Here is a 15,275-nt window from a genome sequence, read left to right as displayed (position 1 = left end):
TATAAGCACAGACATTGTGTGCTGAATAGCCTGTTCCTGTACTTTATTGTTCTGTTCAATTCCATTTGCAACTTGGGTAGGAATGAACTGCAGATGCTGGTTTACACCAAAGATGGACACAAAATGCTGGAGTTACTCAGCGGGACAGGCATCATCTTTGGAGAGAAGGAATGGGCGACGTTTCAGGTCGAGACCCTTCTTCAGACCCTGAAGAAGCCTGAAGAAGCTAAAACATCACCCATTCTTTCTCTCCAGAAATGCTGCCTGTCCCGCTGAGTTATGACATGGTGGCGTTGCGGTAGAGCCACTGCCTCACAACGTCGGAGACCTGGGTTCAATCCTGACTAAGGGTGCTGTCTGTGTGGAGTTTGTACGTTCTCCCCATCATGGCATGGATTTTCCACCAGATCTACGGTTTCCGCCTACACTCCAAAGACATATAGATTTGTTGGTTAATTGACTTGATGTAACTATATATTTGTCCCTAATGCGTGCAGGAAAGTGTTAATTGCGGGGATCGCTGGTCGGTGCAGACACGGCGGGTTGAAGGGCCTGTTTCCATGCTGTATTTCAAAACTAAACAAAACTAAATCATCCTAATGTGAAAATATACTGGTGGATCAAAATCCTGGAACTCCTTACTCTACAGCACCGGAGGAAAACTTTCAGCAGAAAAACCGCTGTTAAACAGTGGTTCGAAGAGGATTCCCACAACCTTCTCAAGGACGATTAGTAATGAACAGTAAATATTGTCCTTGCCAGCAACTCTAAAATCCCATAAATGAACAAAAATGATATTAATTTACCATTCTTTCCAACAAATATCTCAAAATTCATGCACTGAAAAAGCAAAATCTACCTCCTCCAGAAAATTGCTCCCAATTTATGAACAAGGATACACGTTTCTTGATGGTACAGTAATTAGTATTACCCTTAGGTCTGAATCTATCAGAGCAAGGTCATGAGATCATCTGAAACACCAGATTTATTTTATTTGCAGTAACCTCACTAAATTGACTTGAGTGTCAACGCATTAATGAATCCAGAGCCCAAATGCTTTTATCCACAACTGAAGACAAAATAAATGTATGCACTTATTCAGCTGTAATGCTGATCGTGTTAAAGGTAAAAATCCAACTGGCTGGGGAAACGCTTCCATCATAAGTCAGTCACAATTTTGTGAGCTGTCCTGTCGCTGATTTTTTAATGCGACCAATAGTAAAACATTCAGGTGTCTTGTCTGATGATATATTTTCACCCTGTCAGACAATGTCGCTGCCTCATACAATACAATACAATACAATACCATTTATTTGTCATTTGAACCTCACATGAGGTTCAAACAAAATTTGGTTTGTGCAGTCATACAAGAAAAGAACCAAGACACACACCAACACAATTTACACAAACATCCATCACAGTGAGTCTCCTCCTCACTGTGATGGAAGGCAAAGTCTTGTCTCTCCCCTGCTCTCCATTCTTCTCCCGATGTCAAAGTCAAAGCCCCCGGCGGGCGCTAGCAAGTCCGCGGCCATTTAAAGCCGCGCCGGGCGATGTAAGGCCCTGCTCCAGGTCACTTTCAACCCCGCAATTCGGGCGGGAGAAGTCGCCGTTGCTGGTGCCCCGCAAAGCAATCTCCCGCGGCCATTCATCAGTATCTTATGGGCATGTCCCACTCACGCGACTTTTTTGGCGACTGCCAGCACCGGCACCCGTCATAGGTCATTGCAGGTCGCCGAAAATGTTCAACATGTTGAAAATTCAGTGGGGACCAGAAAGACGTTACGACTCTTTGGGCGACTGAGGAGACTACTCATGACCATAAAGACGACACCCTGGCGACATGAAGCCTGTACGGTCGTGAGTAGTCGCCCAAAGAGTCGTACCTTGTTCTGGTCACTGCTGGATTTTCAATATCTTGAAAAGTTTCGGCGACCTGCTGCGACTATGACGGGTGCCGGCTAGTCGCCGAAAAAATTGCGTGTGGGAAAGGCCCATTAGTCTTTCAACTATCTTTGAGACCTAATATCACTTCAGCCTCACAGACAATTCTTTTGAAGTTAAATTAAGGACAATTCAAAAAAGCTAAAGCAATCATTTGCAGTCATTTATAAATGCTCAGAGAAATAAAATGTTAATGTAATTTAAATCCTCACCATAAAATCCCAAGATTTTTGTTCACCTAGTTTTGCTCTACAAAGCAGCCGTTAGTCTTTTTTTTTTGATCCAGTTCTATTTTCCTTTTGTGGAAATGTCGTATTTAATTGATACTTACTAAACATTACATTAATTTTTGACCTGAATAGAGTAAGGCAAAGTGGCAGGGTGGTGCAGCTAGTTGAACTGCAGCCTAACAGTGCCTGAGACCCTGATTCAAACATGACCTCTTGTGAATTGCTCCTATTGTGTGGTGAGTGGTAGAATTGGGGGTGGGAGAAGCTGATGGAAAAGTGAGAATGAAATGTGTTGGTGTAACATTGGTGTAAATGGGCAAATGATGGTCGGTGTGAACTCAGTCGGCCCAGGGGTCTATTTCCATGCTGTGTGATTCTATGGTTGTAACTTACTGGGAAGTAACTTTAGTGTGAATGATAAAGTATGAAATGTGCTGGGGTGAAGCAAACCTGTATAAGTGAATTAGAAGAACAGATGCAGCAACTATAAAAGTCCGTGTTTCACTAAGAATTGATCAGTGCAAGCTGGGAATGACCCTGGATGTTCTATGATGAAGGAAGTGCTGAAGGCTTCTCTTTGGTTATTTGCTTTCCCCAGAAGGTCAGGATGAGTTACTCATCTCTATTTAAGATTGAGAATATTGAGGAACCATCTTTCTAATCTGCAGCAGTACCTCTGCAGAGAGACTCTGGCATTGCTACAGGAGGGGCAGTGACTTGGGCTTCATTTGAATGTGCTAAAGGACAGCATCTCTTCTTGAGCAGCTGGAGTGGCATTCTCAAGTGAATCCTGGGGAACCTCTGGCATTAAGTCCAAGGCGGACTTGCTTCATTGCACCTGCTACCATTACCTTATTGCTGATGTTCAATGGGGAAAGACACTGTTGTCATGACTACCATATTAACCAGCAAGCAGCAGATAAGGTTGGTGTACAAGGCCCTCGGTGGAGATATGTGCAGGATGCTCCTGAGACAAGAGGAGTTGCGTATGGGAGCAAAGAGGTCCTTCTGCAGTTGTACAGGGCCCTAGTGAGCCCACTTCTGGAGTATTGTGTGCAGTTTTGGTCCCCTAATTTGAGGAAGGACATTCTTGCTATTGAAGGAGTGCAGCGTAGGTTTACAAGGTTAATTCCTGGGATGGCAGTACTGTCATATGCTGAGAGAATGGAATGGCTGGGCTTGTATACTCTGGAGTTTAGAAGGATGAGAGGGAATCTTATTGAAACAATTATATATAAGATTGTTAAGGGTTTGGACACGCTAGAGGCAGGAAACATTTCCCACTGTTGGGGGAGTCCAGAACCAGGGGCCACAGTGTAAGAATAAGGGGTAAGCCATTTAGAACGGAGGCGAGGAAACACTTTTTCTCACAGATAGTCTGTGGAATTATCTGCCTCAGAGGGCGGTGCAGGCCGGTTCTCTGGATACTTTCAAGAGAGAGCTAGATAGGACTCTTAAAGATAGCAGAGTCAGGGGATATGGGAAGAAGGCAGGAATGGGGTACTGATTGGGGATGATCAGCCATGATCACATTGAATGGCGGTGCTGGCTCGAAGGGCCGAATGGCCTACTCCTGCACCTGTTGTCTATTGTCTATTGAGCAGTGCACACTGCCAAACTGCATCCTGAAACCCCCACTGCCATCTATTCTTTGTCATCTGACCTTGATTAAAATTGTGCCTTTTTTGCCAGAGAATCGAAAACTGCAACTGGCCAGGTATTAACAAGTTTGGAGTATTGTGAGCAACTTTGGGCCTCAAGGAAGGATGTGCTGGCTCTGGTGAGGGTCCAGAGGAGGTTTACGAGAATGATCCCAGAAATGTGTGGGTTAACATAGGACGAGCCTTTGACAGCACTGGGCTGGAGATTAGAATGATGAGGGGGGACCTCACAGAAATTTACCAAATAGTGAAGAGCTTGCATAGTGGATGTGGAGCGGATTTTTCTACCAGTGGGAGAATCTAGAACCAGAGGTCATAGCCTCAGAATTAAAGGACGTTCCTTTGGGAAAGAGATTATGAGGATTAGTCAGTGGGTGGTGAATCTGTGGCATTCATTGCCATAGAAGGCTGTGGAGGCCAAGCCAATGTATATTTTTAAGGCAGAGATGGATAGATTCAGATTGGTACGGGTGTCAGGAGTTATGGGGAGAAGGCAGGAGAAAGGGGTTGAGAGGGGAAGATAGATCAGCCATGATTGAATGGCAGAGTAGACTTGATGGGCCGAATGGCCTAATTCTGCTTGTATCACTTATGAACATGCTTTGTTTGGAGGTCTAGACTTTTTTGTGTGGGGGCGTGGGGGGGGGGGGGGGGGGGGGGGGAGGGTGAAACTACCTTTCAGGGTCCCTACCTGGTCGGAGAGGCAGCTTTTCTCCGGGCTGCAGCTTCGACCCGTCCTCGCGGCCTACCAGCGGGCCTGGAGCGGCGTTTCCTGTCGCAGACCACCCAGAACCTCGGCTTCGGCGGCGGCACAGCGCTGGAGCGCTATCGTGGAGCGGGCGATGCCTTGCCTGGGTCGCCGCGCTGGAGGTCCGGTGAGCTGAGACCGCCGGGTAAAACATCGCGGAGCTGCGGGACTGTGGAGCGGCCAGCTGTGGGCGGCGGCGCCGAACTTTACACCGGGAGCCTGGGATCTCGCGACGAGATCGCCAGTTGTGGAGCTCCAACCGGTGTGGCTTTGTCGGCTTCGGAAGCCTCGGCCTCCAGTACGGAGGCGGCCGTTCCAGGGTTCCCATGCCGCTGTGAGGACTCTCCCAACGCCAGAGCACCACCACCCGGTGAGAACGGCCAGGAACATCGGGCCTCCGTAGAGGCAACTGTGGAGGCCTCAATAGGCCCGACTATGGGTGAACTGGGGTTGGGGACTGGACTTTATGCCTTCCCTCATGGTGGGAGCCATTGTGGGGGGATGTTCTTTGTGTTTAAGACTCTCATTGGTGTTATGTCTGTATTCTTTCTTTGTGTGCTGCAAAATGGCAAAAAGCATTTCACTTCATTGCACCTCGGTGTATGTGAATGTGACCAATAAAATAGTAAGATTAAACGAGAACTTACCAGTTTGAAATTTGATCTGTATTTTATGAAGAGTAACGTTGAGGGATTACGTGAAGAACCCCGCCAGGACGCATGCGTGTCAATCTTCAAAGCAGCGGTGTGAAATCACAGATAACTGTAATGACTAAACATAGTAAGATTAGAGAAGAGATACCAGTTGAGTATATGATCAAGGGTGGGAGCGGAGGGCACGTATTCCCTCAACGTTACTCCTCATAAAATAACGATCAAACTTCAAACTGGTAAGTTCTCGTTTAATCTTACTATTTTACTTCGGAGTCACGTAAGTGACTACGTGAAGATTTTAAAACTCTGTGATTTCATGCCGTGGAAACGAGTCCATGCATCACATCTGCCTTGATTATGGGGAGAATAGAGTTAACATCATTAGACATCAATACGATATTGAAACCCAACGATAAAAATATTAACACCAATTATTGCCCCTATTTATGGGGTAAATTATATTACAGAACTTAAATTTGTTCCTGCAAATGTTCCAGGTTCAATGACTGGATTGTTATAAAGTCGTTGGAAAGTTTCCTCCGTTGACCATCCTGCTGTCTTGAGGATTTGGTCCATAGGAACGTCCAACTTCATAGCTGCCGATGTAGCTGCAGCCCTGGTGGAGTGAGATTTAAAAATGCTAGTGTCTACTCCAGCCTTTATTAGGACCTGTTTTAGCCATCTAGAGATGGTCTGGACTGTCACTGTTTTGAGTGGCTGTTTGTAGCTGATTAAAGTGACATTTCTTTCCCTCTGATGATCTTAGTATACTCCATATATAATAGTAAGTGTGTTACAATACAGAGATGACCATCTGTCGGGTAGGCCCTGAATTCTGTTTTTAGGCCTGCTGACCCCTGTCTGTTCTGTTTGACTATTTCATTGATGTGAAAAGTTAAATTTCCAGATGAAATAATCATGTTGTCCAACCTTTGTTTCTGTAGTGACTGGACCCTTTGTGCCGTAACCAAGGCCATCAGCATGACTGTTTTCATAGTCAGTTTCTGTAGGGACAGAGCTGTAGCTGGAGACCAGTTTCTTAATTCTCAATTCCAAGATGGCGTCGCATGCACAACGCGAGGCTCTGCGTCTCCGTAGTTGTTGTAATTTAGTTATTTTCCTATTAATCATTACCTTGGTTTTCGCCCGGAGCACTCGAGCGAAGACTCTGTACGGCCGTCAGGAGCTACTGGAGCTCGGCCGTCTCTGCATAACGAGCCCCAGAAGCGACTTTCAACTGCCGCCGGAGATCGCCCCAGGTTCCATCAGCATGTTTCCTGCCCAACCAGAGGAAACAATATTCTGGACTTAGTTTATACTAATATTACTGAAGCCTACAAAGCTCTCCCCCTCCCCCACCTTGGTCAGTCTGACCACCTCTCTCTGTTCCTGCTCCCCAAATACACACCTCTGATCAGACGTGTGAAACCTACCATGAGGACAGTGAAGGTTTGGCCTGAGGGGGCTGTCTCTGTTTTACAGCAGCAGTTTCAGCAGACAGACTGGAGTCTGTTTGCTACTCAGTCCACCTTCAATTCACAAGTGGACATCAACTCATACACCTCAACAGTTATGGACTATATAAAATTCTGCACCGATAATGTCACTACCCACAAAGAGATAAAGACCTTCCCTAACCAGAAGCCGTGGATGAGCAGGGAGGTCAGACTCCTACTGAAGGCTCGCGATGCCGCTTTCAGATCTGGCAACACTGAGGGATACAGCTCATCCAGGGCCAATCTGAAAATGGGAATTAGGAATGCCAAACTCAATCACAAACGGCGGATTGAGGAGCACTTCCAAAACAACTCTGACCCCAGGCGCATGTGGCAAGGAATCAAATCCCTTGCCGATTACCATAAAGTTAACACCCCTCCCCCAGACAACGCCACCCTTCCTGACGAGCTAAACCATTTCTATGCTCGCTTTGACCGGGACAACAAAACCCCAGCCATCAAAGTTGCTCCACCCCCGAATGAACAACCCCTCAGTCTCTCCACCTCTGCTGTACAAGATGCACTGAGCAAGGTGAATGAGCACAAAGCTGCCGGCCCCGATGGCATCCCTGGCCGGGTGCTTAGGGCATGTGCTGGTCAACTATCCCCAGTCTTCACCGACATTTTCAATCTCTCACTGGCCCAGGGTGTTGTCCCCACTTGCCTCAAGACATCAACCATCGTGCCAGTGCCCAAACAGTCAGCCACAGGGAGTCTCAATGATTTCCGCCCAGTGGCACTCATCCCTGTCATTGCTAAGTGCTTTGAGCGGCTGATCTTGGCTCACCTCAAAGCCAGCCTCCCCCCCACACTGGACCCCCATCAGTTTGCCTACCGGGCCAACAGGTCTACAGAGGACGCCATATCGGCGGCCCTACACTCTGCCCTGACCCACCTGGACAACAACAACTCCTACATCAGGTTGCTGTTCATTGATTTCAGCTCTGCCTTTAACACTGTCATCCCCGCCAGCTTGATCACCAAACTCAGCGGACTTGGCATCTCCACCTCCCTCTGCAACTGGACACTGGATTTCCTCACCAACAGACCAGTCTGTTAGGGTCAACAACCTCACCTCCTCCACTATAACACTGAACACTGGCGTGCAACAGGGCTGTGTGCTCAGCCCTCTCCTCTACTCCCTCTTCACCCACGACTGCATCCCTAAGTACGGATCCAACGCCATCATTAAGTTTGCTGACGACACCACGGTGGTAGGACTGATCAGTGACAACGATGAGTCAGCCTACAGGGAGGAGGTCCAGCACCTGACAACCTGGTGTGCCAACAATAACCTCGTCCTCAACTCCAAGAAGACGAAGGAAATTATTGTCGACTTCAGGAAGGTCAGAGGAGGCAGTCATACCCCCATCCATATAAACGGGACTGAGGTGGAGCGCGTCTCCAACTACAAATTCCTCGGGGTACACATCTCGGAGGATTTGTCCTGGTCCCTCAACACCTCCAAGCTGATCAAAAAGGCACAGCAGCGCCTTTACTTCCTGAGGAGGCTCAAGAAGCCCACCTGTCCCCCCAGATCCTGACCAACTTCTAGCGCTGTACCATCGAGAGCATCCTGACCACCTGCTTCACGGTATGGTATAGCAGCTGCACTGTTGCGGGCAGGAAGGCACTACAACGGGTGGTGAAAACCGCACAGCACATCATCGGTGCCCCGCTGTCAAGAAAACGGTGTCTGAGACGGGCTGGGAAGATCATTAAAGACCCCTCCCACCCCAACCATGGACTGTTTGCCCTCCTTCCATCAGGGAGGCGGTACAGGAGCCTCAGGTCTCGTACCAGTAGGATGAGGAACAGCTTCTACAATTATACCATCACATTGCTGAACTCGGAGTCCCGTCGATAGATTTCTCCGGTCCCTCCGTCCCCATTGTTTAATTATTCTGTATTTTTGATTATTCTGTATCATCTTTTTTTTTTAATTTCTATATGCACTACTACTACGGACTGACGCAAAACTGCATTTCGTTGTACCCATACTCAGTATTTGTGCAATGACATTAAAGTTGAATTGAATTGAATTGAATTGAATTAACATGGTCAGTACAATGCTCACATCCCATATTTGGGAGTACCTGGTTCTTGGGGGATTAATATTAAAATGCCCCTCATGAGTTTGGTTACCAGGGTGTGTCCCAACAGAATGCCGCTCTGTTCCTTGCGCCAGGTATGTTGACAGAGCACTTCTGGCGCAGTTGATGGCACTATGACTGAGCCTCTCATCGTAATGGAGGCTTGCCAGGAATTCCAGAACAGACGGGATGTTCATAGATCTGTGGGTGATGTTTATTGTTGTGACAGTACTTCCCATTTCTTGATGACACCAAGTACTGATTTTTTGGTGGACTGTCTGTGGCCCGCTGAAATAATTCCACTGTTCGGTCCGTCAGTCCCAGGTGTAGTAGAGGTGCTTTCAACTCTATAAATTAATAGGTTTATATAATTATGACATGGGTAACTCCCCTTGTTGCGGGAAGAACCAGTAAATTAGGTCTATGATCGATGGTGATGCATGGTTCTAAAACCATGTCGATATCACCGGGACCGATGGTTGAGTAGGCCAATCGGGTACTATCAAAATACCAGACGCGGAGTCTACTGTTTATTCCTAAATACCCGACTGATGAGGCTGAAGGACGGAATGCATAAATAATCCCCCAATGCAGCGAACATGCATCTGTAGCCACTGCCCCAGGTTCTGGTTGCCAAGAACCTAATTCGATAACTGGTGAGAGCATGGATGTGAATAGGTCGTTATCTGGTGTTCCATACCGTGCTGTAATTCCAGCAATACATTTTTTATCCAACATCCATACAGTGTTTTCATAGACTTAGCGTGACCTGTTGTCTGCCACTAAATTCAGTTTACCTAGTAAGTTGGTAGCTGATATCCTAATATCTTTCTGGATACACTATTGCCAAATTGTGTTGGCCAGATAGTCACATGATGTCGATATGTTTCCACCCATATGGTTGACATATGCTACCACGGTGGTATAGTCAATTAGTAGTCTAACATACTGGTGATATAACCCAAAACAATATGACTTAAAGCCATGGAATGCACTCAACTTGCCCAGGTATTTATGCCCAGCGTTTGTAATGATGCCTCCTGTGCATTCCATCTCCCCCACAGCTGGAGATAGAATTGGTAGCATCCCATCCAAGTGCCCATCAGTATGTAGTTCCATAGACGGGTAGCTGTTAATGTTTGAATAGGAACAATGCCTAATGTTATGTTTCCACCATTTTAGTACCATTGTGGCCTCTGTTGGTAGCTTCTTTGGTCTGTCAGAATGACCCTCATAATTTTTGAGTGCACGCATGTTTGCGCTCAGTAATTTGATAATGTAAAGGTCCGATTTATGTGGCTGGAACACAGCCACTATAATGCCAATTATTCTACTACCAGTCTGATGGATGGTTTAGTTTGCTGCAAGCCTTCATTAAGGCTGTAACCTTTTCTTACGGCAAAGTCACTGACATGTGAGCTGAGTTAAGAGTGAAACCGCAGATGATCCATTGTGTTAAATACATCTGTGGTCACCTCTAATGGGTACTGTATAGTAAGCATTTTTTTTAATACGATGCTTGCCATGTAGTAACCTAGGATCAATACCTTTGCAGTAACAAAGGTTCCCATCTAGTAATGAATATAAAGTACGAAAGTATTCAAATTAGTCAAATCTATGATGATGTGGCAACCACCATCTATTTTATGATAAAGATTTTTGGACACGAATTCCTGTGATTCGTGTTGGATGTCCTCCATTACTCCTTTTTTATTTGGGCACTGTAGTTCAGTATGCGCTTTTGATTATTTCTTTGCCTGTAAGCATGAACATTCAGTTCGGTACATGCTGAACTGGAGGATTATGTTTTGAATAATTCTATGGTATAACCCTATACTTCTTCCTCCATGGTTACTATTAGTAGATTTGTTACTTTTTCGGCATCCTCCGTGGACGTTGAGGTGCCGGTGTCTGGATCTGTAGTTGGGTCTGTGTTGAGGGTTAGCGCATTCCCCAGAAAGTAGTTTTTAGACGTTGCTTAAATGAGCCCCAGGGTTTCCCTCTATGTCAAGGTTTTTACCTGTTTAGATAAGTTGCCTCCAAATTTTAATATTGGTGGTATGGAGGTTCCAGGTGTGCATAGGCCTGCAAATTAGGGTCTAAAGCCGGTTGGATGGTACTTCTTCCTAATGCTGTTTACTCGTATTGGTAGTTTGCAAAATAAGGCCAGTGCATCCTGGTGATCTAGTGTCATGTCTTTTTTGTTTATTGTGCGGGCGAAACCCGTAATACCCGCTGTTAGGACTTTTGGAACTTTCTTTCGTTTCAAGTCCCTGCCCTGCCATGTTTTTAAATACACTGGTTGATACTGGGAACATTCAGTGTTTTGCAGTTCCCTGATGGTAAGTGTCTTCCAATAGGTTTTCTGCACCCCATGTGCACTAGGGGTATGTTCTGCACCCCTGTTCAGGTTCAGCCCAGAATTGACCCCCTATACTCCCCTCTGATGAGGGAGAACACTGTGCAGCTCTACAAGAGGTACTGCTGTAGGACTTACTAGCTGCCCCCTGTGACTAGTCTCCATCTCCCGGAGCCTGCCACTTACCTGCTCCAACAGCCGCTCCAGCTGGCTCCGATGCTCTCGGGCACCCAACCGGCTCCAATGCACATGGTCACTGGCCGTCGCGGCTGCTCCTGAAGCCGCTACTCCTGAGGCCGCTCCTGCTCCAGTTCCTGCAGCCACTCCACCCGGCTCCAATGCTCACTGGCACTGGTCGTCGCGGCTGCTCCTGAAGCCGCTCCTGCTCCAGCTCCTGCAGTCAGCCCAGGTGTTCCCCTCTGATGAGGGAGAAACACTGTGCAGCCCTACAAGAGGTACTGCTGTGGGGCTTACTAACTGCCCACTGTGGCTAGACTCCATCTCCCGGTGCCTGCCACTTTGGGGTATTTCCTCCAGCAGCCGCTCCAACTGGCTCTTATGCTCTCGGGCATAGGCCACTCCCGGCTGCTGTTGATTCTGCAGCCGCTCCAACTGGCTCTAATGCTCTCGGGCACTGGTCGTCGCGGCTGCTTGAAGCTGGTCCTCCTGCAGCCGCTCCAACCGGCTCCAATGCTCTCGGGCACTGGCCGTCGCGGCTGCTTGAAGATGGTCCCTCCTGCAGCCGCTCCAACCGGCTCCAATGCTCTCGGGCACTGGCTGTCGCGGCTGCTTGAAGATGGTCCCTCCTACAGCCGCTCCAACCGGCTCCAATGCTCACGGGCACTGGCTGTCGCGGCTGCTTTGTTCCCACCTCCCAGCCGCTCCAACCGGCTCCAGTGCGCACGGGCACTGGCCGCTCGTGGCTGTTCAGAGTCGGACTCCTCGGAGTCAACGACCCTGTTAGTTTTTGCTTCCCTCTCCCGCCCGGCCTGGGGCCGGTGCTGGAGCGAAGTCGGGAGCGAAGTCGGGCACAGCTTTTCCCATTACGGGAGATTAGCGTGCCTTTGGCTGCTGCTGCCGGCTGCCCGCTACTCCGCGGTACTCCCCCGCCAGCTTTCCCGCAGCCTTCGTGGATCCGGTCCATGTCCCCACCTAAAAGGTAAGTGGAAGGAACGCAGAGTCTTCTTACCTGCTGTTCCCGGCTTTCAAATTCTGGAACGCAGAGTCGCCTTACCTGCTGTTCCCGGCTTTCAAATTTTGCCGCTAAGGGAACATCGTTCCCCCTGCTGTGACTCGTTGCAATGCGTGTAGCGATATGACACGCATGCGTCCAGGCGGGGTTCTTCACGTAGTCACTCACGTGACTCCGAAGTAAAATACCTTTGATACCTTTGATACTTTGAACACCATGGGAGCCAAGATGACTGTAACCCGTCATCGGATCTGACTGTCACAGCCAGCAGCTCAGCTAATGTCACTTAATGGACATGAACAGCAAGTTAAACCCTTAATCTGCTCATCATGAATCATTGGAGATGAGTGTCATCATCATGGATGGGGATATATTGGCCTCGGTACTCACCCTGGAGAGTGAGGATCTACGTGAGCTCTGCTGCAGAGGAATCAGATGAGGACTTTCAAAATAGCAGGCGGAAGGTAAAGGCTTTAGATTTTTGCTTCGGTATAAGTTTATTATTATCACATGTAGTGAGGTATGGTGAAAAGCTTTGTTTTGCAGTCTATCCAGACAGATCAGACATACCAGACATGGATACAATCAGCTCAAACTCAAGTGCAATCGATGAATGATGAATGAAAACCTTATTGCCGCATGCGACAAGTCACAGTGAAATTGTTAGCTTACAGCTGCATTTCTGCAGCTTCTGCCAGACAAATTGCAGCAACTGGGGAAGTGATGAGCAGGAGAAATAAAGAACAAGGATGCAGGGACCTCAGCAATGGAGACAAGGCAGGAGGAGCTCATTGGGTCAGGCAGCATCTGTGGAGGGAATGTACCGGTGATGTTTTGTGATTGGACTCTTCTTCATTCATTCATTCATTCATTCATTCATTCATTCATTCATTCATTCATTCATTCTTTCTTCAGATTGATTGCAGACACACAGAGTCTTTAGCCAGATTTTTGTTGTTCAGATAAATAGGGTTGGAATGTTGATTTATTTTGCTCTTTTACTCATTTTGCCTTGGAGATCGAGCTATTTTGTTATGCAAAGGCTAGTGAACATTCACATTAAAATTCTTGGTGCCTTGGGTATACTGTCTGAAAGAATCAAGAAGCTGCATTTATTACTTTGCACAGAGACCAGAGACTATCGTTTTCAGCATCACTGAACAACAAACCAGCTCCATTTCAATACTCATGTACCGCCTATCACAAAGCATCTGATGGTCAATATCTCAGCTTCCATGGCAGAAGAAGACACCCAGTGTCTATGTACCGAGCTAGCATGCACGTTCAACCTGTTGCCATCATAGCATTGGGTTCAAGTCATCAATCTCTGAATGGGCTCGCCCCGCCTTACCTCTCTGAGCTGCTCCACCCATACGCTCCTGCCCAGTCCCTCAGGTCAGCTGATCAGCTGCTCCTGGAGGTACCGAGGTCTAAGCGGAAGCTCAGAGGGGATAGAGCCTTCTCTGTTGCTGCTCCGGCACTCTGGAACGCTCTGCCGTTGCACGTCAGACAGGCCCCCTCACTGTCCATCTTCAAAGCCAGTGTTAAAACACATTTATACTCCCTGGCTTTTGACCATGCATGAGACTTTGCTCCTGTTTTTAGTGTTTTTAATATTTCTTTATTTTGAATATCTTTACTTACTCCATCTTTTAATTGTTATTATTGGTGTGTATTAACTTTTTTGTCAATGATTAGTGATGTACAGCACTTTGTTGCAACTATGATTGTTTTTAAAGTGCTCTATAAATAAAATTATTATTATTATTATTATTATTATTATTAAACACTTTGGCGGGTACCACAGTACTCTAGCAGTCCATCCTGTAACAGGATATTTAGATCACTACCATGACATTCCAGGGATTCCCACTGGCTCTCAATGTGAATTGATTATCATATCTTCCAATGGCAACATTTAGAATCTGTCCACTACCAGTCCACCAGTGACAATGCCCCTCAATCAGGCTGCCCAGACCTCTGCCATTCTGGTGATTCAATGTGGTTGAAAACAGGTCCTCCCAAGTCCAAAGTGGCTCAAGATTGCCCTGCAAAGTCATCTGATGTTTCCTTGCTGCAGTTCTGCAGCTCCGCCAGTCACATTGCAGCAACTGGGGAAGTGATGTGCAGGAGAATTAAAGACCTGAGATACCTCAGCAAAACACAGGGCAGGAGGAGCTCATTGTGTCAGGCAGCATCTGTGGAGTTAATGGACCGGTGATGTTTTGGGATGGGACCCTTCTTCAGAAAGCCTTTAGCCAGATTTTTGTTGTGCAGACAAATAGGCGGTTGGGTTGGAAAGTTGATTTATTTTGCTCTTTTATTAATTTTCGGCATTGGACTGTTCAGCAACAGATAGAAAGGTCGAGTCACCGACAGCGGTGATTGGCCCTGGGAGTAATCGGCAGGTTCTGCGGTCGAGGAAGAAACGGAGGGCTTTGAGGCCTTCCTGGTTGGGGATGGAGGTGTAGAGTGACTGAACGTCCATCTGTGGTCGAGGAAGAAATGGAAGGTTTTGAAATGGAAGTCTGAAGAAGGGTCTCGACCCGAAACGACACCTATTCTTTTTCTCCGGAGATGATGTCTGACCCGCTGAGTTACTCCAGGTTTTGGTGTCTAGCTACAGAAAAAAATGTCAGATGGGGAATTATGAGGATTTTGTCCTTCTGCATTGAGAGTTTCTTTGGCAGTCATTCCCCTGAATGGGTGATGGCAAGTCGATAATGTTAAAGTGCTTTGGCCAGCGTACTCCAGGATTTTATCTCAAAGGCAGGGAAGATGCTGATATTTTATTGTTTCATGAAAGGTGGGGTGGAAGGCAGAATCAATCTGTGGTGAGCTTCCCATGCAATTGTTGTCCTTGGACTGGTGGAGCTCAGTGTTAGTGGATGATATTGCG

The sequence above is a fragment of the Amblyraja radiata genome, chromosome 19 (genome assembly GCF_010909765.2).
Source record: "Amblyraja radiata isolate CabotCenter1 chromosome 19, sAmbRad1.1.pri, whole genome shotgun sequence".
Lineage (NCBI taxonomy): Eukaryota > Metazoa > Chordata > Chondrichthyes > Rajiformes > Rajidae > Amblyraja > Amblyraja radiata.
Note: the sequence above shows the minus strand (reverse complement) of the source record.